The sequence below is a fragment of the Leucopleurus acutus genome, assembly GCF_964270905.1.
Source record: "Leucopleurus acutus genome assembly, chromosome: 10".
Taxonomy (NCBI): domain Eukaryota; kingdom Metazoa; phylum Chordata; class Mammalia; order Artiodactyla; family Delphinidae; genus Leucopleurus; species Leucopleurus acutus.
In genome coordinates, this window is record NC_139153.1 from 71,787,379 (window position 1) to 71,813,764 (window position 26,386).

General features: G+C 53.7%; 1 protein-coding gene across 1 annotated transcript in view; it reads left to right on the forward strand.

The window, feature by feature from the left end:
- Positions 1 to 11,501: 11,501 nt before the first annotated feature.
- Positions 11,502 to 26,386, forward strand: part of FOXP4 (forkhead box P4) — a 49,855-nt gene continuing 34,970 nt past the window's right edge. Inside the window, exon 1 of the mRNA XM_082847396.1 lies at positions 11,502 to 11,755. The gene's annotated coding sequence lies outside the window, so the exon portion shown is untranslated. The remainder of the gene's footprint in view (positions 11,756 to 26,386) is intronic.

Consider the following 26,386-nt stretch of genomic DNA (forward strand, 5'->3'; position numbering starts at 1 on the left):
CAATGCAGGGGGCGCAGGTTCGATCCCTGGTCAGGGAACTAAGATCCCACATCCTCTGTAGTACGGCCAAAACCAAAATCTATAAACCCCACCCTGGCCCGCAGGATGAGAGCGCTCATCAGGGACTGAGATGAGGCCAGACCTGGAGGCTGGAGGCCATAAGGTGAGGGGTCAAATTCGTTGTTTGTGTCCCGGGCATTCTTACCTGAAGCCTAGCTCAGGGGTACTGAGCTGGTACCACCTGTCCTGCTTGGGAGACAGACCTAAGCCCAGATGTTCTTGAAACAGAGCTGGGTTCTTGAGCACCTGTGTTGACCACGCCCATCCCAGTGGACCACTGGATATCACAGAGCCTGCCGCAGACCTAGCCTCCTAGGACATGTCCAGACCAGCCTTTACTCCTGCTGGCCCAGCCTCTGCCCTCCAACCAGGGGATGCCAAAACTGTTCAATTACTCACTCAGCAAAGCACACGTCCCAAAGCCCATGCCTTAGAATATCCTCAAACATATCCCAGAGAGGCCTTGCTGGCAAACCTCAGACAAGTCACTTTTCTCTGAGCCTCTTTTCCCCTCTGTAAAAAGGGTACAACCACCCTTGCCCTGCCTATGTTACAGGGATGGCGTCAGGATTAGGAGGCCTAATGGACGTGAATTTGTCTTATAAAGACATGTCTGATAAAATGCCCCCACAGCCTGACTCTGTGAATGGTGTCTCACAAAGGCAGCTCCACATCCAAGGCCCTCTGGAACTGATATCATCTCCACCATCAGGGTGGTTTGCCGTCTCCTTCTCCAGCTTCCCACAGTCTCTTCCCTTAGCTTGATAATGGTTTGATATAATTCAGGGGAGGAGTCTGCAAACTATGGCCCCCGGACCAAATCCTGCCTGTTATTGTATGGTCTGTGAACTAAGAATCATTTTTTAAAGATATTTATTTTGGCTGTACCAAGACGCAGGATCTTCATTGCGGCATGGGGGTCATTAGTTGCGGCATGCGGACTTCTGAGTTGCAGCATGAGGACTCTCAGTTGGGCTTCTTAATTGCAGCATGCATGAGGGATCTCGTTCCCCGACCAGGGATCAAACCCAGGCCCCCTGCACTGGGAACGCAGAGTCTTAACCACTGGACCACCAGGAAGTGCCAAGAATAATTTTATTTTTTTTAAGAATAATTTTTATAGATGAACATTTGTCATCGATCTGATGGCAAGGAGCATTAACTTTGAACTCCAATTAAGCAAAATGTTATCCCTCCCACCCTTACCAAAAAAATCCCATTCTTCTCATTAGTAGACCTTTTATTACCAAAAAAAAAAATGTACTCAATTATTATTGTAATTCCATCAATAAAAATTTTGTGGAAATTTGTTTTCTGTCTTGTTATGCATAGTATCTCTTGTCGCTACATAATATCCTTGATCTGGCCTCAGCCCACAAAGCCTAAAACATGTACTATCTATCCCTTTACAAAACAAGTTTGCTGGTCTTTTGCCTCCACTACTGAACTCTGCCATTACAGAAACAAGTTGGCCAGAGTTTGCCAACTGCTGAAGTGGAACGTTCTAAGCCCTTGGACATTCTGATTGGTCTGGAGAGGGGCAAGTAAATCCCTAGACAGGTCCCAACAAGCCAGCATTTGCTTGAACAGTTCATTGGACTGAACTGGGCAGAATGTGAGTCTGAAGCTATAGGACTGCCTCCAAGGATTCTGAGAATGAAGCCCACCCAGGGTAAGGCAGAGTTAGCAATGCAGAGACCGCAACGGCATCATTTTTTTAAGCCCCTAGATCACACATCACCTGTAGCAAGCCCTACCCCTTGATGTTTCAGTCACACAAGTCAATCTATTACTATTGTTATTTAAGTCCATTTGCAGTGAATTTTTTGATGCTTGCACCAATACAAGAGCACAAAAGAAGAGTGCCTAACCCAGCTCGGAGCATTCAAGGAAAACTTCTGAGGAGAGGTGTCATCTAAGCTGGGTCTTCGAATCAACTGTGAAAGCAAGTGGAAGAACAGGTATTCCAAGCAGAGGACACGGCATGAGAGGAAAGAGCACAGCACACGCCACAAGACGGAAGCGGCAGAGCTGGGAGTGGCCAGGGATGGAATCGAAGGTTCAAGAAAGGATACCTTGTGCTCTGTGTACCAGACCGGCGTACTTGAAATTGGCCCTGTGGGAATGGGTCTTGAACAAAGCATGACAAGTTCAAGTTGGCACTGTAGGTGGAACTCTTTGACCACTGTGGAGGATGGACTGGAAGGAGGTACGGGGAGGGGATCAGGTTGGAAATGGGAGTCAGTGAGGAGGCTACTGGAATAACCCGGGTAGAAGACGATGGGCGTCCAGCCAACGGCAGTAGGAATGGGGATGGAGAGGAGGGAATGACTGAGAAATATTTTAGAAACCACATCCACGGGACTTGGTGACTGATTGGATGTGAAAGAAAGGGCTAGGGAGAGTCAAGGGGCGACTTCTTCTACATGACTGGGTGGATTGATGCCACCACTGAGGAGAAAGGGCAGAGCTGGGGCACGTCTTTGGATACGGATGATATTGAATGACTTGGGTCTGGGACATGTTGGCTACGCCATCACTGGAGGGTCACAGACATGGGGGTGGGAGCGAGGTCCAAGAAAGTGATGGTACTTGGACCAACTCACAGATGGTAGTTAAACCCATGAGAGTGCATGGGATTGTCCAAGAGGACATGTAGCTTAAGGAGAGCCATGGGTCAAGGCTGAAGGCTTGGGAACCCGAAGCGTTTAAGAGGGAGATGACACAAGCTCACAAGGGCACGTGGAAAGGAGAAGTCAAGGAGGACGGCAGAGTGTGGCAGGTGCTGGCGTTCTGCCTATGCCTCTCGGCACTTACCTCCAAACGGAGAAGGCTGCTTACTGCCAACACCTGCCCTTTGCCTGAGGGTTCTTTTTTTTTCTTTTTTTTCTTTTTTTTTCCTCTGGCCATGGAGACGCCCTTGGCTAGACTCAGGACAAGCTGGAAGCGCTGGAGAGTTAATGTGCCTGGAAGCAGCCCTCCACCAATGGCAAAGAGGGAGTTGGTGGATAAATACCCCAGCTTCCTTGCCCCCATCATATGGACAACTTGAGGCATGCCTCAAACATATTCCGGGGTTCCCCAGCAGGCCTGCGCCCCTCTCACTCACAGTACATGCTAACACTCCCTATGTGGGCCTCCCGACCACCCCCACCCCCGCCCAGCCCCCCACTTTCCCACTCCCAACTCATGCTTGAATCCTTGCGTCAGAGTCTGCTTCTGGGAGAACATAAACTAAGTCAAAGATGTCGTGAAAACCAACCAAGTAGAAAATGGCAAGATGTCCTCTCCGTGTAACCTTTGTCTTTGAGGGGCTCAGGTCATCCCCACGCTGTGCCCACCTCCACACTCATAGAAGATGCTGGCCGATTTCTCCCCTGGCCTGAGGTTCCCAGAAGGGGACTTTCCAGAACCCAAGTCTGAGCAAACTCCACCATCAAGAAATCCTCTCCTAGCTCTCGCCCTGGCTGCTCGTCTTTTACAGGGGCTGCTGCACGCGGGGAAGTCTGATCACAGGCCCTCGTATAACGCAAAGGCTTGGAGAGTTTCCTCAGCCCCGAGCCCATCCCTCCGGGTACCCCTGACTCTGTCCTCTCCTTCTCCAGCACTCCGAGTAGCATTCACTTTTTTCTGTTCATCCTATGTCCAGTCCTGTGGGTGGTCATTGCTTCTCTTTCTGTCTGAGATCCAAGAACTGGCTCTGACTCCTGGCCTGGGACCCACGGGGAGGCGGGGAGAGCTGGGTGACCTGTAAACACTCCCCACTTCCGGCCAGTGCACGCCCGACCCACCCTGCTCTGCATCTCTCACCTCTCAAGGCAGGAAACCAGGGGCAATGGCCTTGAACAAGACTCTGGGGGCAGAGGGGGAAGGGCCTTCAAGAAGGCGTCCGGGAGAGCAATGAAGTGGACATTCTGCTGTCTAACAAGCCAGGGTGTGAATGCAGGCACTCCGCTTACATAATTGTGGAACTGTGTGTGAGTTTCAACGTCTCGGAGCTTTGGTCTTGTCATCTGTAAAATGAGGATGATGACGGTACCCACATGACTTAGGCTGGGTTCCTCCAGAAGCAGGCCCTGAGACAACGATTCCAGTACACATGGTTGATGTAGGAGGTAAAGGAAACACCAGGAGAGAAGTGGGGACATAAGATAAGGGAAGGAAGGAAAGCGATCAAGTTGGTTATCAAGCTGGCTCCTGGGGTGGCTCAGTCCTGCTGGGGAAACCCTGTGAGCGCATGGAGAGCACACACCTCAATTATTTACACACCAATGCTCATCAGTCATGGGTGCGGGGCTCTCCTGGATGGTGTTAATTCCCCAGCACTTCTGGTCTCCCAATAGTGACAAAGCAGAGTCCAGTGCCCAGAGGAAGCCCCCAGGCAAACATAGGCAGGTAGGTGATTGGAAGCCTTAGGGGTATAAGTGGTCAGGTTGAGGGCACACAGACAGGGCACTCACAGCATCTGCTATATCATCTCAGAGGGCTGGTGGGAGGTGAAATGACGTCATGAAATGACGTCATGAATGAAGAGTGCTTAACACGGGGACGGGTGCACAGTTGGTTCTTCTCTAATCAAGACCCAGCCTCACTCCAGCCTTCAGATGCCTGGTTCCAGGGACTTCCTGCTACCCAGCAACCATGAGAGAGGTCTTTGGGGCTGGAGGGCCAGGGGTCAAGAGCAGAGGGATCTGGAAGAGAGAAGGCCAGAAAGAAGAGAGGGTGCAGGAGAACTGGGAAGGAGGTGGGCGCTGGAGTCCAGGCCCAGCACGGAACGGACTCAAACCAGTGTGAAGGAGCCCAGGAAATGTGTGAGCCCCACTCCACAGGCCTTGCCAGACACCACACACAATCAGAGACACATAAAGACTCTCTCTTCTCTCCCCTTATATCCACCCTACATCGATTGCCTCTGCCATTTCGGGCACTGCCTTCTCTTTAAAAATAAACAAACAAAAGAATCAAACATTAGGACTACTGTGGAGATCAGAGATACATATGAAAAGTGCCTGGTATACAGTAGGTGCTCAATAGGTGGTAGCTATTTCCAGTGTGAGGCCACCTTGGCTTTGACTTTCCTCCTTCACATCCCACCTCACCCTCCAGTGCCACTGGCCGAGACCCCAAAACGCAGGCCTTCCAGGTTCCCTGAGGAAGGAATGCTTCCCTTGCTGAGCGCAGAGCTCTGAAGGTATCCCCCGTGGACAAGCAGAAAACGTGCAGGGAGCAGTCATGAGAAGAATGGGGGGCACAGCCCTCTGGCAGGAGGCGGCAGCCCCGAGGGAGTGAGGGTGCTGCCTTGTCCCATTTTCCATCCAAGTCCCCACCTTGACCCCCAGCTCTTTCCCTCCAATCACTGAAGACACAGTTTTACTGCATAGCTCCTAAAACTCCGCACTCCCCGCCCCCAGCCCCCCTCACTGTTACCTGCAGGGCACCAACTTGCCCTGAGGTGTCAGGCTATTTTTTTTTAACTAAGCATCAAATTACAATCAAACCAATTCAACGTGCATTTACTGTGCAAAGCACACTGGGCTGCAAGAGGAAATCCCAAAATGACTAAAATCATGGGCCCCGACTTCAGTTTATTATCTAGTTAGAGAGAGGAGGCATACGTGGTTAAACAGTGAACAAACAATACAATGCATTAAAAGTGACTTGGCGCTTATGAAATAAAAGTTAGCCAACAACACATTGTAAAATCAACACCAGCCAGCTAAGAAGGAGCCGGAAAGAGGTGGAAGTGGGCTGGAGCATCAAGAGATAATGATCATGGCTCTGAGCTAGGAGATGCCTGCCTCGCCGGGTGGAGAACCCTACAGGTGTTACACTCACTCACTCACCACCTCTGCTGGACCCTCATCTTTCTCCCTCTTCTGCAATTGAAGACACTGAGATTAAGCCCTCCTGCTTCAGGGTTTCAAGCTAGAAAGCGACAGAACTGGGATTTAAATCCAAGCGTGTTTCTGAGGAAGGATGACTTCGGGTAGCTCTTGAAGGATGAACCGCATGAAGGGAGAAGGGGCTCTCCTCTCTGTGCCCCTGCTTGGCCTTTCCTTGTCCCTGGGCACGGCCTCCCCCTGCCCCCTCGGTGAATGGCTGGGTGTGATGCACCGGATGGGGAAAGGGTGCCGAGTCTGCTCTCTTGGCCCATCCCTGCCTGCGTCCTGCTCTCTCCATGCTCGGAAATCCCTCCACGGAGGGGGTCTCATTTTACCCAAAGACACTGTGTTCTAATTGATGGAAAATTGTTCACTGCTTGTCAGGTTAGTGTTCATTTCCCGATCCTTAATGAATGATTTTCCACCAATCAGCCTGGAGTCCCATGCCCACCACCCCGTGGACAAGGCCTGAGTCTCTGAGGCCCTAAAAGTGAGGTCTGTAAACATCTCCCAGGGCCCAGCCCCTGCCACCAAGAGGGGTAACCAGGCCCCACCCCCAGGCCTGGGTGCCCTTCCCTCCTCCACAGCCCCCAGGGACAGCTCTCCACACTGCATGGTCCTCTACTCAGGGCAATATGGTAAACTGATAAGCCTCCCCTCAAGAGTAGGAGCCCCCCTTAAAAAGGGGGAGAGTCTGGAGAGTGCCTTAGAGGTTCCTGGCACAGTTCATTAAGATACCAACCCTTAATGAAATATTTCTTTGTTAAAATCGTCATTTATCTTGGAGAACAGGGGCCTTTGTGGCAAAGAAAGAGGCTACCCCCTTCCATCCCTCCCCCACCTCCACCCAGCACAGATCCTCGGTCTTTCTGAGTCAGAAAGGTTGGGAAGCAGGGTGGGGAGGGGCAGCTGGGAGATGGGGAGGAGAGAAGATGCCAGAGTGGAGGAACCACAAAAGGAAAGGGGGTCAGCTTGACTGGTCAGGAGGCAAAGGAGGAGAGAGAAGCAGAAGGCCCTGGGTGGCTGGGTGGAGAGACGCTGCTCAGAAGGAAGCCCACTGCAGTGTGACCACAATAGCCAAACGTTGGAAACAACCCAACCGTCCATCACGGGGAGGCTGGGTCAAGAAATGGCAGTGAACTGATGTGACAGAACGCCAGCCTTTTCAATGAATGACCTAGAGATGCACATAGCAAACCTGATTAATGTCAGCAACATGAAATTTAGTAAATGACACCACCAATAAATAGTGAAAGCAAGGAGCAGAAGGATAGTTTTTATTTAAAATTTCGAGACACCCAAGCCACACTAAATGTTTAAGAGCGTAAAACTTACTTGGGAAGGCTACCTCCCAGCTTCTGGAAACTGGCTACCTCTGGCAAAGGAAGGATGGAGAAAGGGAGGGAAGGATATGGAAGGTTCTTGACTTTATCAGCAACAATTTGTAGGCTTTTTTTTTGAAAGCATAAAGAAAGGTGCACAGATCGTAAGGGTACGCCAGCTCAATTGTCACAAAGTGAACACACCCACGTAACCAAATCCCCAATTCAAAAACTCCAGAACATTCCCAGTCCCCCAGGAACCCCTACTTACTCGCCTGCCTAGAGTAGCCACTCTCCGGAGTTCTAACACCTCGATTTTGTTCGACCAATTTTTGAATTTCAGATAGGTGGAATTTCTCTCTCACGACTGGCTTTTATGCTCAACATTCTGCTTGTGAGACTTCTCTCTGTTGCTGTGTGGCAATGGCCTGTTCATTCTCATTACCAAGTACTAGCCCATGCATGAGAATACCAGCATTTATTCACCCATTCCACTGTTGATGGTTATTTGTGGAATGGCCGCTAAGACCATTCTAGTGTCTGTCTTTTGGTGAACACATTATGCATTTCTGTTAGTATATGCTTAGGTGTTGAGACACTACATCATGCTGGTAAAGTTTTATTCCTTAATTAACTAAAAAACGGTTTGGTTTTTTTGACTTTTTTTTTTTTTTTGGCCACGCCACGTGGCTTGTGGAATCTTAGTTTCCCGACCAGGGATGGAACCAGGCCCATGGCAGAGAAAGCACTGAGTCTTAACCACTGGACCACCAGGGAATTCCCTTAAAAAACGGTTTTGAAGAGGGAAAAGAAGGAAAATTCAAGCAATCGGATGACTGGAAACATAAAATACCTGGGTCTAGATGTGTTGGGACTGTGGGAATAAAAGGACTGACTAATGTTTCTGGACATACACACACACCCCGTGCCAGGCCTGGTACTAAGAACAAGCTCACCCACTAACCCACTGCATCCCCACAACAGGGAGGCAGCTGACCCTGGGAAAGGGCAACTCTTCAGAGCAGGAAGACCTGTGAGTTAGTCCTTGCTGTGCCATCTTCTAGCTGTGTGACCTGGGGTAAGTTGCCTCACCTCTCTGAGCTTGAGTACCTCACTGTAAAACGAGAAAAGCCTCTATGCCGGGGCGATGCAGCCAAAGAGCACGTGAATCAAGTACCTGACACACAGCAGGCGCTTACTGAGTATCAGCTGCAGATGTACGTATGCTTTGCAGTTTTGTGAAGTCGGTATTCTCATTTTTAGGTGAGGAAACTGGAGCTCACAAAACGGAAAATGAGTGTTTATGGAAAGTATCTGATGAACAGGTCACAGAGCTAGATGCTTTGCCCAGGCTCTTTCATGTCACCCTCCCAACCCCCCAGGAGGCATTCTCCCAATGTCGTGGATGAGGGAACTGGCTCCATCCTGTAACTTGCCCGGATCACACAGTTGGTAAATGACAGACACTGAAGTTCAACCCTAGGCTGTCTCACTCCAGTCTCTGTGCTCTTAACCATGGCCTCCATAGTAGGACAGGCCATGGGTCCCGGTTCTTGCCACACCACAGCCTAGACCTTTTGAAGGAACAAGGGCAGAAAGAGGACCCTCCTGCCTGTTCCCAGGCACTCTGGTTCAGGAGCCGAGGGCCACTTTTTTGAACCTTTTCCTAGAGGTCCTGCATCAGAAGGAAGGGCTTTGGACTGGCTGCTTTAATTTTGGGGTGTGTGTTCTGTATCTTTCTTTGGTTTTATGCTCAACATTCTGTTTGTGAGACTTCTCCCCGTTGAGGCTTTGCTTCCTCATTAAAATGCCCTTTGGGTGAGGCCCAGACAGGATCCTTTGCCGCCCTTGGGCCCCCCACTGTGACTCAAAGGGTGCTGGGAACTGAACTGGCCTGGAGATGAGGGTAAGCTGAAATGAAAGCCAAAGCATTTCCTAGGGAAATCCCTTTGGGCACGTGAATCCAACGTGTGAGGTATGGAGGGCTGCCGCAGGAAGGTGATGGTAAAGGATGCAGTGGGCATGACAGCCAGAGAAGCCCACTGGAGGTCACCTCATTCCTTCTTTTGTATTGAAAGTCCCTAGTTCTCACCTGACCTGAAGCCTCTGTAGGATGGATGGAAAGGAGACCCGAGGGGCATGGCGTGGTCATAATCCAGCTGGGCTTACACAAGAACCTGCCAACTCCAGGCCATGCCCAGGCCTGTCCACACACCCTGACTCCCACCAGCGCTGACTCTCCATAGAAAATAAATAGAGTCACACCACCAAAGGCTTCCTTTCTCCCAAACTATACTCCTCAGGTCACCCACAAGCAGGCAGTACTGCTTTAAAGGCCTCACAGAAGTAGCTCTGGTTGAAATCCTGCTTCATCACTTACCAGCCGGGTAAGCCTGGACAGTGACTTAACCTTTTTGTAAAATGGAGGTAATAGTACTATCTACTTATAGGGTTATTGTGAAGATGAAATGAGTCCTATGCCTGGCATGTGGTACGACTCAAAGGTTAGCTGTGGTTATTTTATTCTTATTGCTTCTGCTCTGGCTACACTGGAAAGGACCCTGTGGTATCCACATAAATGGTGCTTAGGGTCCTCCTCCCAACCATTTCACACTAGCTATTTGAAATACTCCAGCAGAAGCTGAATATGCCCGTCACACCTGCCCTGTGTAGGGCAATACATAGGATCTAGACCTGGACAGATAGCACTGACATTACAGCTCCTTCTGGCTATTTGTACCCACAGAAAAGGGATGGAATAAGGGATGGAGAACCCGAGGGGGAGCCTCCTCTCTTTTTCTTCCAAGCCCCATTGGAGAGGCTTCTCCTCCAAGAAATCCTCTCTCCCCAGGCCACAGCCCTGGCATACCCTAAGCTCCAATCCCTAAAGCACCCCCAGCTCACATTCCACAGGATCATCCTGTGTCTGCCCGTCTCCACCTGCCTCGGGTGATTTGGGGCAGGAGAGCCTTCTAGAGCCACGGCCTTCCTGCCCTCCCCCCACAGCTGGGTCCTCCCTTGGTCATGGGCACTCCTTGACAACCCCTGAGGTGTCCCTCACCCCTCCCCACTGCAACAGACCGGAGATGTTTTGGGGGTGGAAGGCGGGGGAAGGATTTATTCAGGTTTCCACGGGTCTCTGAGTGGGGCGCCTGCTACCAGCACAGCCCTTCCCCTTGGATCTGGGGCCTTTCCTCATCCAGACTTCCCCCTCCCAACCCAAATACACACCTTGGCTACCGCCACAATCCCTCCGATTCCTCCCCGCACCCTACCCCGCCCTCAGGCAAAAGACGTTGAGTTTTGTTTACAATCTAATTTGTCCGGATAATTGCTTCTACTTTGCACTCCGCTCTGCCCGCGTGGGTCCGGCTTTGGGCCCTTTCTTCACCGGTTCGCAGAGCACTTTATGGGAAATTCCCCTTCCGGAGAGGGAGGCGGCGCGCGCCCGGGGTGACCGTTCACAAAGCCCAGAAGGAGCCTTCCCACCTCCCCCAGCCCCACGCAGTGGGGCGCAGAAGGGAGAGGAGGAAGGACACCGGCTCCGGGCTCTGGGCCCCCCGGCCACTCCCTGCATAGGGCGCAGCCCGCCGGGAACCAATGAACCGTGTGGGAGCAGGGCTTGGCCGTACCTCCAGACTCCAGGGAAAAGCTGGAGTTTGCAAAGCGCGCCAAGGGATTCGCAAGGCCAGTGTGAATCCCTGGGGTCTCTCCACCTCCCCCCCCCCTTTTTACAGGATCGCAGCCCTACGTCTTCTCCCCAGATCCCCACCTTTTCTTCCCCTAAAGTTTGGTCCACGTGGTCTCCTCTCGCTCACGACTTGGCTGCCGGGCAGGGTGAAAGTTGCTGCACCTGCTTTAGGTGAATTATGGTAGCGCTAGAAGTTGGTCTCCCTCCCTCCGCTGCTCGCTCGCTCGCTCCCTCCTCCTTCGCTCTCCGCGCGCTCCCTCCTTCCCCCTCCTCCCCGCCCCCTCCCGCCCCGCCCGCGCGCCGCCCGCTCGCAGCCACTCGCTGCCCGGGCTCAGTCGCAGCCCCTCGGAGTCCGGAGCCGGCCGCCCCTGCGGACCGGACTGTGCGGCCGGCGGCCGGGACGTAGCCCCCAGCCCGCGAGGAGGGCGCGGCGCAGGCGGCGGCGGCGCAGCGGGGAGGAGCCCGGGCCGGAACCAGGGCTGGGCCGGGGGCGGGGACGCCGGGGTCCCGGAGCCCCGGCGCCCGAGCGAGCGAACAAGCGTCGCGGGAGGATCGGGAAGGAGGAGCACAGTCGGAGCAAGCCGAGCTGCCCCCAAAGTGCGATGCCCCGGCGAGGGTAGGGCGCGCGGCGGCCGGCCGGCGCGGCGCGGAGGGAGGACGCCCGGGAGCTGCGCGGCGCCGAGCGGCGCGGAGGGGCAGTCCCAGCGGGCGGCGGCGGGCCCGGGCGGCGACCGGAGCGAGCCCCATGCCCCGCGCGGGCTGACGGGCCGGAGCCCGCACGGAGCGGCCGGGCCGGACAGGTAGGTGGCTGGCCGAGCTCGGGGACGCGGGTGGGGGCTGGGCCGGCGACCAGACCAACTCCCTCGCTCGCGCACTCTCTCGCCCGCTCACTGGCTCACTTTGTGTTTGCAAACTGCCCGCGGGAGACGCGCCGGGAGGAGCCGGGCCCAGGCCGGCGCACTTTGTTCCAGCCGGGGCCGGCTGCGGCGCCCTGACCCAGCGCAGCCGCGACACCCACCCCGCCCCGGCTCAGGCCCCCGTGGGCCGGAGCTGCCTGGGGAACAGGTGGGGGCTACGGCGCGGCGCCGGGGGGGCGGGCAGAGGAGGTCGGCAGGGGTTGGGGGGGCTGGAAAGGCTACTAAGGCCCGCCCTCCCCCCAAGAATCTAGGACCGGCCTCCTCCTGGCCTGGCCGCGAGGAATGGGGTGTCTGGGGGCGCGACCACCCCCCCGCCCCGAGTCAGACAAAGAGTACTTCCCAGCCCGGACTTTCCTGAGCCGGGGAGGGAAGTGGTGCAGTGGGCTCCCCCAACCCCAGTCTGTCCAGGACTCTCCAAGACGCGCCGGAGGCAGATAGATGGGGGGGGGGCACCACGGTCCTATCCAACGCGTCGCCTTAGGTGAGGAAGGGACTTGGTTTGCTGGGGTCGCACCTCGGAGGTTCCGGGGCCAGTCAGCGCCTTTCCGCCATACCTGGGTCGGCTGGGAGATAGAGCGGAAAACTTCTTGGGGACTTGAGAGCGTCTGGAAACGGCCCCTTGTGATTTTGTGCGCCGGTGCTGGCGGGTGGGGGGTTGACCCGGCCGATATCTTCATTCACCCCATTTGGGGAGAGCCCCGCCTCACCATGTAGTGGGGAGAGAGGGCGGCAGCAGGGTTCGGAGGCCGCCAGGGAAGAGTGCCCCGGGATAACCAAGCAAGACCCCCCTCAGATCCAGGACTGTGACCTCTCCCCTGGACAGCCCCCTGGCAGACACCTCTCTTTGAGAGGCGGTCACCTCGGCAGCTCTCGAGTCTTGCGCTCCCCATCAACGCCAAACTACCTAACTTGAGCTGAGCCCAGCTACAGCTCGAGGCGCTAGAATGCGGGGCGCCCTGAGCGACCTGGGGTCCCGGCGTCCCCGGCAAAGGACTATGCGATTTCGCGGGAGGCGGATTCTGAGTCAGAGGCCCTGACGGCTGCGGATTCCTTCTTTCCAACTGGGGCGACCTCGTGAACACATCGGCGTCTCACCCGGACTGTCTAGGTTAGGGGAAGAGGATACGGGAGCGCAGAGACCCTGAGCCCTTAGAACACCCGGCTCGTCCCTTTGCACCGCGGGCCTCTCTTGCCATCCCCCGCCTGACTGATTTCCTCGCTCACTCCGTGCCTGGGGTTTAAGGCGTCTGGAGATCACCGCGTGTCTCGCACCCCAGCGCCGGGTCTCCCTGCTGATTGACCTCGGAGCCTGGAGCAGGGGTTGGAGGTGGGGTACCCGGAGGAGGAAACCCGAGTCTGAAGCTGTCATCCCCGTGGTGGCTGAGAAAGCCCAGGAGCATTTTGGCCAATGCGGGTCAGCATCTTCATCCCGTGTTAAAGCGGACGCCTGGATTGTCCCAGGGCGAACTGTGCTGGGTCTGGGATTGAGGGCCTTGGGAGCGCAGTTTGAGAGGCAGCTAGGGTTGGAGCTGGAGGCTCACCTGGGTGCCCCCTTCTCCCACCCAGAAGGAAGGAGCTGTGGGATCATCTGTACCGCCAGTAGCCATGGGAGGGTCTGACCAGTCCCATTGTGGAGCACAGTGGGTAATGGAGACCTCGACACCAAGAATTTGAACCCAGAAGCTCACTTCTGGGACTGAGCGCTGCTGGCGCTGGGCGTTTCAAGCCGATGACCTCTTTGTCGCCTGGCAGGAGCGAGGGTGGGCCCTGAGACTGCGCTGTGGGCACCTGGACAGCTCGCTCACTCTGGCACCCTTGGATCTGAGGCTCTCAAAAGCAGGGCTGTGTCTCGTGGGGCTCCCCATTTGGCGTCACTCCCCCCCTCATCAGTGGGGCAACGTGGCAGGGGGAGGAGGTGGCTCTAGAGAGTGTTCCCCGCCACCTCAGGACCGCTGTAAGATGTGAATCTCTCCTGGATCCCCCCCCCATTACCTTAGCCCCATCGCAGTCTTGACACTAAACTGGGGGGAACCATGGGAACCTTCTCTCCTGGCACTAAGTGCTGGGCCCCTGGGTGGGGTTTTCTGTCCTTCTCCCAGTCCTGGGCAGGTTTTGCAGGAGTTATGGAGTTGGTGAACCCGTGAGCCCTGCGGGGAGAAAGGCCTGACACCAGTGCTGGGGGGTGGGGGGAGGGCAGGTTGGGCCTAACTTGAAAAAGGACCTGTCCCTGTCCCTTTCTGTGTAGGTGCACTTCTCACACCTAGACATCCCTACCCCAACCTCCTTCCCTGTGCCTTTAGCCAGAAACTTCCTTTCTGGCTGCTGGCAGGTAGATCCCTTCTTGCCAGGAATGTGCATATCCTGCTGGGCCCCTACTCCAAACACACCTCTTCCTTATGGGCAGGAAAGGAGGGGGGAATCCTTTAATCCATTAATTCCCCAAAGGTTTGCTGAGCCCCTATTCTGTCTGGGCAGGTCCCAGGCTGGGCACTGTTGTGCCCAAGCAGTGAAGGCTGGGGTCTGCACATTGTCAGGGTAGGAGAGGCAGATAAGATATCACATTAGAGAGAGGAGGGTGGGAGCAGTGTGTCTGTTTCAGAGGAAAGGTATGAGGTGCAAGGGGGGAAGGGCCATCTCCCCAAGAAAGCTTCCCTGATCTTCCACACCTGGAGTAGCTGCACCCTCCTTCCCTACATCCTAATCCTTTGCTGCCCCACTGCCTTGGTGGCTTTCCTGTCTCTCCAGCTGAAATGCAGACCCCTCCGTGCCCATCCCAAGCAGGCACAATGTCTTTACTTTTCTAATAACCCAAACGGTGCAAAGTAACAATTTCTTCCATCCAAGGAGCTCCGCACAGTTTCCTTTCAAAATCTCCCAGCTTCCCAGACCAAGGCAGGGCAGGCACTGTTTCTGACAGGATTCTGAGGCTCCGACGGCTGAAATGACTTCCTATGACTTGGTTCCAGAACCCTGGAACCCAGGGCAAGGAACTCTGCCTCCCCAGGGCAGAACATGGATCACAGGGGAAAAGCCTTTGGAACTTGCCAGTGGTGGTGGGTCTCTGGAGGACTTAGTTAAGCTATTGGAACCTCAGTTTTCTTATGTGTAAGGTAGGTCAGTGATAACCGTTTAGAGCCTGGTTGGGAGCAGGACGGAAGAGCAGACGTAAAGTACCTAGCATAGTGCCTGGCGCAGGGTAGTACTGACCAAGGGGCGGCTTTTATTATTAGATTCCTAGCACCGCCAGGCCACATGCTGGACTGAATACTGGAAATTAATCTCCATTTTAGGGGTTTGGAAAATGAAGGCCAGAGAGAAGAAGCAACTTGTCTGAGGTCACAGAGTTAGTTAGTGGTAGGGCTGGGACTAACATGTGGGGCTCCTAGGACTCCCACTGTAACCTGTAGGGCTTGAGCCTCTGCTGTGGGGAAGGGAGAAAGGAGGGGATGGGAGGGCCTGCCACTCCCCATCCCTTCTTCAAAAGCTCAGGCCTGCGTCCCCCTCAGCCCTCCAACGAGAGGGCTGGGTTTCCTCCTCCTGTCTTCCCCTTAAGGGAAGGTCTGGGCTCAGAACTTGACATTTCCCACCTGCACATGACCCTGGAAGGTCCAGTCATCCCCCCTCCCCACAACATCCTGAGGTGCTCATGGAAGCAAAAATGGGAGGGATAGTTCCCTAGAACACAGAGGAGGAAACATGGCCAGCACCACCTTTCTCCAAAAAGGGAGACTTTATGGTTTGGAACCCTGGCTTATGCAGCGTTATGGAAGACAAGCTTGGCAGGCAGTCTCAGATCAATCTGGGACCTACTCCTGGATGGATCATCTTAAAGAAGCAAAAAGAAACTTCCCTTGAGTGTGAAGTTTCCGCCTCTTTCAACATTACCTCCCTGGATTCTCCATGGAAATGCACACCTTCACCCACGGCCAGTTCTGCCCTGCTGGGGTTACAGCAGGAACCCTCTACTCCAAACCCTGAGGCTTGCAGACGCAGTGGTCTTGTGAGACGGCGTTTCGTGGGCCCTGTGCAGAGCCTGGACTCGGGGCATGCCTGCCTGAGCTGGAAATGAAGAGCTCCTAGCACAAAAGGTGCCCAAAGCATCTGGTCCCTCAAAGGAGTGAGCCACTCAAGCCTGGGCCGGGCTGATGCCCTTCCTTCCTTTGTGCCTTGTCCCAGGATGACTCCTCCCAGGATCTTTACCTGGCTGTCCCTTGCTCCAGTGCAGCCCGGTGCCTTTCTTCTCCCCAGCCCTGGTCATAGCCATGCAGCCTGTTCCCCAAATCCCAGCAGCTCTGCCCACCTCCCCAGGCCCCATCCTCTGCCCAGCTGAAGCCTCCCAAGCTGGGGGGACCTGAGGGTGCGTGGAGTCATTGGTGGTGCAGGGCATGGGGAAAGTCCTCTCTCCTACTTGGAGTTTTCTCATGGCACCTGACCTGGGCTACGGTGCAAATGGGAGGGAGGGGAGGGGAGATGGTTTTTCCTCAGACAGTAACAAAGTGAGGTGTGTAGACCAGTGACCCTCTGCATTTGTTCAAGGTAGGCAGGGTCAGCGGGTGGAAATTACCCAGAATTCCCCCCGGCAACGAGGGAGGGACAAATGGTGGTGACAGGAGGGCAGGGTGGATCCGGACATGGAGACCGGGACTCCTTCTCTCCATTCCACAAACATTGTGGAGCCATTGCTGTGTGCAGTGGCCCACAGGAGTCTAGGTGAAGAGGTTTAATAAGAGGGGGCTCGCTTACAACTTGGAAAATCAGAAATGGAGCAAGTGCCCCAGCGAGGATCTTTCCCACAGGCTCCGGTGACTGGAGGCAGGCTCCGGTCCTCACGCTCCACAGCCGGCGCAGGATGCAGGTGCTGGCCCTGAGAGCCTTCAGGAGGGCTGAGCTGTGTGAAGGGAAACTAGCTCGTGGGCTGGTGAAGGGGCTTCTGTTCTTGTTTCTTCAACCGGGCATGCTGGAGGGCGGGCTCCCTGGGATTCATTTTCCCAGCTCTGGAGCTCAGGCTTCCAGGAGACCCAGGCCGAAAGAACTTGGTCCAAAAGAGGGTAGCGTATACTTCCTCCTTTCACTCCTTCAGGGGGTTCTTTGGGCAGATGTGTTTCACACCCTGAAAGAAAAGGGCGGGCGCAGCTGAGGAGAATTTGGGGGAGAGATGGGAGCTCAGGATTTGCAGGAGACCGAGGGAGCGGCGGCTACTGTAAGTGGGCGCAGTACTCTGGAGGCGTCCACATCTCTGGGTTGGAGCCGGAGGCACAGAGGCACTTGTGAAGGTCGGATGCTGAGGGTGCACAGTTGGTCCACTTGGGAGAATCCTTCCTTAGGAAGCCTCCGGGGTTCTCAGGAGAGCCAGGGCTCCCGGTCCTTGCCCCCCAGCTGCAGGCACTCACTCTGGGTTACTAGCCCGGCCAGTGTTACCCTGAGCCTCCGCGAGCACATCTTTGCGAGGTGCGGGGAGGCGCACGCGCCAGGTGTCTTAGGCCCTAAGATGCTGGGGTTTGGGGGTCCAGGGAGCTCTGGAAGAGGGGGCGGGTGGCCTCTATCTTTTAGCTACAGGGAGGGTCTCCCACGCTGTGTGCTGACCTCCTTGAGCTTGGGGATGACTTCGCCCATCTGGGTCGCATGGGTCTGGGACTCACCCTTGAGGGGCACCAGTAAGCACACTGCTACCAGCTTCCTCATTCCCTCTGTGACCTTAGGCATGACAGTCTTCTCTCTGGGCTCTGGTTTTCATAACTGTGCAGTTGGTGAGGGAGCACCCACACTCAACTCTCCCTGCCCCCGCCCTTCCCTGCAGCTGTGGGCTGGTGGCGGGGAGGAGGGAGTTGGGCGTTGGGTGAGAGGAGACTGGCCCGCTTTGTTCCACGCATCCGGAGCTCACTGCCTCCGCGTGTCCTGCCCGAAAGGGGCGCTGTGGAGCGTGGGGCAGACGACCAAGTGGCCCAGGCAAGTCTCCTTCTCCCCAATTAGGCAGCGGAGACTGATTAGAGGGGGCGCTGCCCGCCGCCTCCCACCCGATCCCCATCTACGAGATTTCCCTTCATCAGAATCTCACATTCTCCAGAAATTAATTTGATGCCTCTTGTTATCAATTAATTGAATCTCGTTGGGAGAGAGAGCTCAGCGAGGCGGGCTGCAGCTTGGCCCGCTTGTACCACCATTCCGCCCTCCCCCTCACACCAGGACAGCCTTACCCCTTCCCCATTTATCTTTTTCTGCTTTGCTTTAAATTTCACTTGTTTTCTAAAATAAAAGCACTGCTATGGGCCCTTTAGACCAATTTGGTTTGGATGGATACCCATGGACTGGGCACTGCCTGAGATTCACCCTTTTGAGCTGGGCACTGGGGGGTGGGGGCGGGGGTTTCCTCTCCCCTGGGCACTGGTTGATCCCTCGGTAAATCAGCAAAACCAAACCCTTTGGGAATTTGGCCATGACCCTGACTCTGTGCTGCGGGGGCTGCTGGTGAGAAACTTGGAGAGGAGAACTGGGGGAAGGAGAGCTGTGGACAGAGTCACATACACAGACACACACATATACACACCCTAGTTGGGGGAGGGGGACACTGAAGGACCAGGCTAGGGACCTGTCAGTCATCAAGATTTTGTTCTTGTGAAAGTTCTGTCTTTTTTAGAAGAGGCATTTAAGATCTGTTGCACCCACCAGGGCTAATCCGTTAAATGTAGGGCAGAGAGCATAGGTGTGTACCTCCTAGCTGCCCAGCTGCCACGTCAGGCATTTGTAGGAACAAGCCCTCAGCATTGCCAAGGACACCTGGAAGCCCAGACTCTGCCTTCTGCATGGAAGATGGAGGAAGAAGGTTCTAGAAGACATCCAAAGTCTGGGAAGGGATTATGGCAGGTACAGAGTAGAACTAGGTGGTCACCAGACCCTGACTGAGGAACTGTGCTTTGCCATTTCACATACCTCCTTGTTCTTGTTTGACAGGTGAGGTCCCCAGGCCCAGAGAGGTGATGTAACTTGTCCAGGGTCACACAGCTGACTGGAACCTGCCTGTCTAGAATGCTGACCATAAGGGCTGAGGTCACAAATGGACTGACTTCACCCCTTATGTGTTTTGTTGGCTCACACACAGTTTATTATGGTGGTACATTTCACATAAATATCCCCACTTGGTTGCTTTTGAAAAACCCAAACCCTATCAAACACGCAGCCTGCATTTCTGTGGGGTAAAGATAGACAGGGATTGAGTACCCTCCACTTCCTACTTGGCCCGCTTGGGGACCCGCCTAGCCCCTGAGGGCATTTCAGTTAGCAACTTTTTTTTTTTTTTTTTTTTTTTTTTTTTTTTTTTAGCGGTGCGGGCGGGCCGTGGGCTCTCCCGCCCCAGAGCACAAGCTCCGAACGCTCAGGCTCAGCGGCCATGGCTTACGGGCCCAGCCGCTCCGCGGCATGTGGGATCCTCCCAGACCGGGGCATGAACCCGTGTCCCCTGCATCGGCAGGCGGACCCTCAACCACTGCGCCACCAGGGAAGCCCTCAGTTAGCAACTTTTTCATGGAGATTTTGCCCATCCTCAGTATTCTAGGAAGAGCTGGGGGGGGGGGGCAGGTGTCTGAGAGGCTTTGCAGGGTCTGTACGAGAGCTCAGAGAAGACCTTTAAGGACACCCTGACCCAAATCTAATTCTTGCACAGCTGCTTAAGAACTGATGGTGGTGGATGATTTCTTTTCCCTTTCCTTCTACCACGGAGGGAATTACAGGGTCTTGTGTTTTGAGGGGTCTGTTCCAAGCTGAAATCAGCCCATCCCTGCCCAGGTGAGCCCCTTTGTGAAAGTCATCACGCTCTTACCTGCCCCCCCCCGAAATTTATGTACTTTTTGTTGGGGATGGGGAGACTTTCTTCTGAGAATGGCACCACAGGTGGGGATTAGAGAAGCACTGGGAGCAATCACCTTTCCAGAATTCATCTTGGAACAGGGAGAGGGATGTGGAAGGATGCTGAATCTTGCAATTTGAATATGGGTGTGTTTTTTGGATGCCCCTGAGTTGGTACCCAAGATCCCTGTGAATGCCACCCCTAGATATCATCAGGAGAGACAAAGGAAGGGGCCAGGGCATGTCAGAGGCGGGCTGGGCAGAACAGCCAGGGCCCCAGAGAAGGCCAGACTACTGGTCTGTCCCAGCCCAGCTGGAGCCCCCTGGTGCCAAGGGCACTACCAGAACCAGGCTCCAGATGGCCACTTGGGCCCGGGATGAGTACCCCACCTCTTAACCAGCGGGCCCCCCACGAAAGACGGCACTATTTAATTAGCCGTCTCTGATTAACCAAACTTGGCATTCGGCTCCTTTTGCCCTCATCTTTCCCAGCTCCGAATCAATGGCTTTGATATGCTAATTAGGGAGTAATTTAATTTCAAAAGGCCACAATTAACAAGGGTGTTGTGGACATGCTGTAGTTAAGCGGAGTAATCTAATTTGCATTAGTAACAAGCAGGGACTAATTAGAAGCTTAATTAGACACTTAGATGGCTCTTATGTTTACTTTCTTAATGAGATGGAGTGGGATCTTTGGTTCTCTTTTTTTCTTTCTTTTTTTTTTCTTTTTGTTAGTTCTTCCTTTTGGTCATGGTACTTGGAAGGCGTGTAGAGGGAGGCCACCTTGCAAGGGCCTGCTGGGAGCATTTTGGGGCCAGAGCCAGTGAAAGTGCGCTGGGGTGTGGTGATGGTGGTGGGGAAAGGTTCAGATTCCAGGGAAATTCCAGAGTGACCGCCCTCTGGGCCTAGCCATGTCTGAGGTGGAATTCTGGGGAAGAGCACTGGTTTGGGAGTCAGAAGAGCTATAGGGTTTCAGTTTGGCTCAACCTCCTAGCAGCCAAGTGACCTTGACACATCACTAAACATCTTTGAAGTATGGTTCCTTCATCTGTCAGAGTGCAGGTTGTGTGTGACAGGGTATGGGAAAGAACTTTCAAGGACTCTGAGTGGAATGGTTGTTATTAAAATATATTCACAAATTGTGTGCCCAGGCTTCACTTCCATAAAACTCAGCTCAGAAGTCACCTCCTACAGGAAGCCTTCCCGGAGCACCCCTACTCCCTCTAGGCACCCATAGCTAGCAACCACGCCACCCCCCAGTATCTACTTAACATCTGTAAAGTTGTGTGTGTTTTGTAGGGCAGAGGTTCTCAACCCTGGCTGTACTTGAAGTTAGAATACTTGGAAGAACTTTTTAAATTATCCATGCCTGGATCCCAGATAATCCAATTAAATTGATCTGGGGTGGAACCTAGGTATGTTTTTTTTAAATTTTTGGCCCCACTGCATGGCATGTGGGATCTTAGCTCCCTGTCAGGGGATTGAGCCCACGCCCCCTGCAGTGGAAACTCGGAGTCTTAACCACTGAACCGCCAGGGAAGTCCCAGTATGGGTATTTTTAAATGCTTGTGTTTGTCTGTATGTCTTCCTTTCTCCACCAAACTATAACCCACCCCCCCCAAAGCAAGGGCTGTGTTTTATCCCCCTCTGTGTGTCCAAATGCCAGTACCCACTGTGCCCAGTGTCAGTTGCAGGCAGAGGCCCATCACCCAGCTATGTGCCCAGATTTGACAGGGTCGGTAGTGTTGGGTTCTCAATACCATAAGCAGAATCTGAGAATCCTGAAGAAGGAGCTGAGGAGAATGGAGGAAGATAGCTTAAAAAAAAAAACCTTGTGAGTCCTCTGGGACAGGGGTGCATTGCTGAAGGTAGGGCAAAGTCAGCACACATTTTATGGACATCAAGGAATAGATGTATCAAGAGCCTTAAAAATATGCAATTCCACCTAAACCTGTATCCTAAGCAACTAGAAATGGAGAATATTCTGTTCACATGAGGGTGTTTATTAGTGTCATAGTGAAAACATAGGCAGCAGCCTGGATGTCCAGCTTTAGGGAATTTGCTAAATAAATTCTGGAACACACAGCCCATTCAAATGACTCTGTGACCACTGAAAACTGTTAATTAAAATAGTTGATGTCATGTGGAAATGGTTATGACCATAAGTGGTGAGTGGGAAAACAGAAAAATTCAAACCATGTACAGATTATGAGCCCAAGCTCACGTTTTACATGTTTATATGCCCAAAGAGGGCGAAAATGGATGAGACTGGAAGGGATGGATCCCAAAAGGATCTTATAAGGTACTTATAAGTCTCCTTACTTTTTCTTCATACTTTTCTACCAGGACGTCTTACTTTTATGATTAGAAAATAAAGTTATTGAAATTTGGGGGAGAGGACTTCCCTGGTGGCACAGTGGCTAAGAATCCGCCTGCCAACGCAGGGGACACGGGTTCGATCCCTGGTCCAGGAAGATCCCACATGCCGCAGAGCAACTAAGCCAGTGTGCCACAACTACTGAACCTGTGCTCTAGAGCCCACAAGCCACAACTACTGAAGCCCAAGCACCTAGAGCCCTTGCTCCGCAGCAAGAGAAGCCACCGCCATGAGAAGCCTGCACACTGCAACGAAGACCCAACGCAGCCATAAATAAATAAACAAACAAACTTGGGGGCGAACCTGGAACAGACAGCCCAGGATGGTGGGTCCCCTTCCACATCAGAGGTTGCTGCAGGCTTTTAGAGATGTGTCCTCACCCTGCCACGTGCACTAGCTCCTTGGGCTTGGCAGTTTTGTGCCAAGAAGAGGCCTTGAATGGTCCCTAAAGTTGGACCAGATAGCTCCTAGTGTGTCATTTAGGGAGACTCTCAGGCTGAAGTGGGAGTCTTAGGGAGAAAACCGAGGGTACCAGCCTCTGACCCGCACAAGGGAGAGTCCCCGAGTACAGGGAGGGCACGGGCCTGGAGAGGGTTTGAGCTTGTTCTGGAACTCTGACAGCCCCATCTGCTTGAGGAGAGACACTGCCGGGCTGATCAGAGAACCAAGTAGTCATGTGACTCACATCACCCTGCTCTGGTGTGGGGACCCATTTTGGAGCTACAGAGACATTCTGACCCTTGGATTCTGTCTCACTTTCCTCAAATGCCAAACCATAAGGCTAGGATGAGGGGATGGGATCTGGACTTGCTGGGTCCCCATAACTGTAGTTAATACCCTTCTCTGAACACCTTCTCTGGCAGTGTATTTTATTTGATACCACAGCAACCCTGAAAGGAGGGGTTATTGGTATTAGCTTCGTATGGTAAACAAGGAAACCAAGGCTCAGAATGGTGACCTCACTGCTCATGTTCTAATTACAGAGGTAGTAAGAGATCAGAGCAGGGTCAGCAGGTAGGATGCCAAATGAGGGGCTGATAAGAAAGGCTGAGGCCCAAAGTGGCTCCTGCCTGAGCCCTCCCTCACCTGGTGGCCTGAAGCCAGTGGGCCTTTGGGGCCTGAGCTGAATGGGGAAGGGGGTCCCTGGGTCTTGGGATGACAGACTGGGAAGTATCCCAAGTTACTTGAAATGCCAATGCTCATTGCTCTGAAAAGCCCTCTGCTTTACGTCCCTGACACAAGTAAGAGCAGATAGCAGGACAGCTAGAAAGAAAGGAAAAGAAAGAAAGAAGGAAATAGAGGGCATCCTCATGCTCTGTTCTGTGTGGTACCCACTTAGGTGTCTTTTTATATAATCTAGAAATGTGTCCATTTCAAAGACGTTTTGCTCCGAAGAAGGTCTGAAACCAGTGACTTCTCTTGTAAAATAAGGGCGTTTGCATATGCTGGTCCCCTGCATTCAGTGTACACTTTACCTGACCCATACCTGCTCATTCTTTTCTAAGTATAGATGCCATTTTAAAAGGAAGCCTTCCCTGTCCCCGTGTAAATTAGATCCCCCTGTTTATTCCCTGCACTCATATTTGATAGAATTTATTTTATTTGAGCTTATCTGTTTGTGTCCTTATTTTATCATCTGCCTCACCTCCTGGGAACATTAGCTCCAGGAGAGCAGGGCCTGTGCCCTGTTCTGTTCAGGTCTGCACACACACAGCCTGGCACATGGGTAAGCGCTTAAATATTCGTTGAACCAATGAATGGATGAAGGGTCATTGCCGGTGAAATATTCTGGCCAGCGTCAGAGGAGAGAGAAGAATGACTTTGTTCATGACCATAACTCCACTAGTGGCTAAGCTTTCGAAAAGGCAAATGCCAGGTTTACCCAGGAAAAAAAGGGAGGGGGAATAGGACCTCCATTATTACCGGTTGCCCTCAAAGCAGCCAGGACACCTGTACTGGCTTGTTTGTGTTTTGTAAGCCTGTAGGGGTCCAGGACCGAATTTCAGTTTCCTGCAGATAGGTCTTCAGTGCTTAGCTTAATGGGGCACTAAATCCATGTTGAATGAATTAATGGTCTTGGAGGTAGATCATCTCGTTTTGGCCACCAGGAAGCTCATAACCGAAAGCCAGTGCTCATTGTTGAAGCCCTGTTGTATTGGACAGACAGCATCAGCATCACCTGGGAACTTTTTAGAAATGAATTCTCAGGCTCATTCCAGAGACCTAAAATCAGAAGCTCCAGGCCTGGGGCCCAGGAATCTGTATTTTAACAGGCCCTCCAAGGTGATTCTGATGCACTCAAGTGTGAGATCCTCTGGCTTAAGATCTTGGCCTATTTATTCTCCCTTCCTACTACCCCATGATACTATATTTTAAGTAGCTTTATCTGTCTTTTATTGCAGTTTGCTTCCCAGTCTTTCTTGTAAGTTGATAGGGGTATACATTATAAATTGGTAGTTACATCTAGTCTAGTTTCCCCCATCATACAGAGAGGAAAAGGGGAGCACTAACTTGGCCCAAGTCACGCAGCAAGTTGGTGGTAGAGCTGGGGCTAGAAGCCAGTTTCCCAACTTCTAGTCTCAGGCTTTCAGCTGTCTCTCCAGCTAGGTTCTAGGTTTCCAAAAGGGCTGTGTCTGCTATTTCAACTCAAATCACCACCATTGCTCTGGGTACAGGTTACCTGTTGTCACGCCCCCACCCGCCGTGCTCCCCTAAGAGCTGGGGGTGCGCCCCATCTCAGGCTGAGCGCATGCACGTGTGCGCCCTGCGGGACGCGCGCCGGGAGAGAGAGCGCGCTGGGGACTGCCCCGCCCCTTCCCTCCTTCCCTTCCTCCCTCCCTCGCGGGTAAACTCCGGGCATCCATCAGTCTGTTAATTGCACTAATTAGAGATCGCGGAGGTGTTAATTGGAAAACCCTGGTATTGTGCCTGTTTGGGGAAGAAAACGTCAATAAAAATTAATTGATGAGTTGGCAGGGCGGGCGGCGCGGGTTCGCAACGAGGCGTAGGGTGTCGTGGCAAATGTTACGGCTCAGATTAAGCGATTGTTAATTAAAAAGCTACGGTAATTAATACTCCGTACACCATATGGGCCCGCGGAAAAGGCACAAAAAGTTTCTACGCGTGTGGGGCTCCCCCGTCCTTTTCCCCTCCCCCGAAAGCACCCTAGCCCTTGGGTCCTCCCTTTGGCCCCAAGGTAGGTGGAACTCGTCACTTCCGGCCAGGGAGGGGACAGAGGCGGACCCGGGCGCGTTCTGAGGCGGCCCTCGTTGCGAGCCCGCGTTCTTCGAAGGGCCAGGAGCCTCGGGAAGTGGGACCCCCACACACACCCTCCCCCCCGGCGGCCCGCAGACTCCCCCGGAGCGGAAGAGGCGGCTGTGGCTTTGACCCTGCTTGCTTGCTTGCTTCCTTTCTTCCTCCCTCCCTCCCTCCCTCCCTTCCTCCCTCCCTTCCTTCCTTCCTTCCTTTCGACGGCGTCGTCTGCGGGAGCGTCGGGGTACTGGCCAAAGGCTCCGAGGTGCCCTGGCTCCCCAAGGGAACCCTGAGAGACGGAAGACCAGGACCTACCCAAGGACAGGACCAAGCGCCCCAGACAAAAAATCCTAGAGCACAGGAAATGACTCGGCCTCTGCCCTCAGCGCAGCGTAGGAGAGGGTGCAGGGAAGGCTGGGGTGGGCCTCAATTTTAGCAAATCCTAGAAAGGCCTTCTAATTTCCTCTCCTTACTTGTTGGTATGAGCCCAGTGACTTGCCCAAGGTCACACAGCTGGCCCTTGAAACCTGATGGTCTCATTCCCAGAGCGCCTCTCCACTTCTGCAGGCAGTCAGCAGCTCTTTGCTGAGGAAATGGGTGCCTGGGGCGGGAGCGCGGATTGGTAGGATAGGAGTGTGTGGAGAGAGGCGGAAGGGTGGGAGTGAATGGAGGAGGGGGCTCTTGGAGGGTCCCCCTCGGTACCAGAGCAGGCAGCCCCGGTCCCCATTGGGAAATTTGAGGCATACATTTCCCTTTGGGAAAGGGACAGCTGTGATTCAAGTGGAACCTCGGTGGCTCTCACCAGCCGCTAGAACACGGGGGCTTCTTGTGTACATACTGACTAGGGATTTTTCCTCCTCGAGCTTCCAAGTCAGAAGAGACCTTCAAGACCGCTTCTCCATGTAGGGATGGGGAAATGGAGGCCCAGAGAAGGAGGAGGACAGAGAAGTCACAGCTGGTTGTGACTGAGTTCAGGCCCCCTGACACCCACTCTGCCTTCTCTAGCCAGAGTCCAGGCTCCCACGGACTCTGCCTTTCCCGCCTCC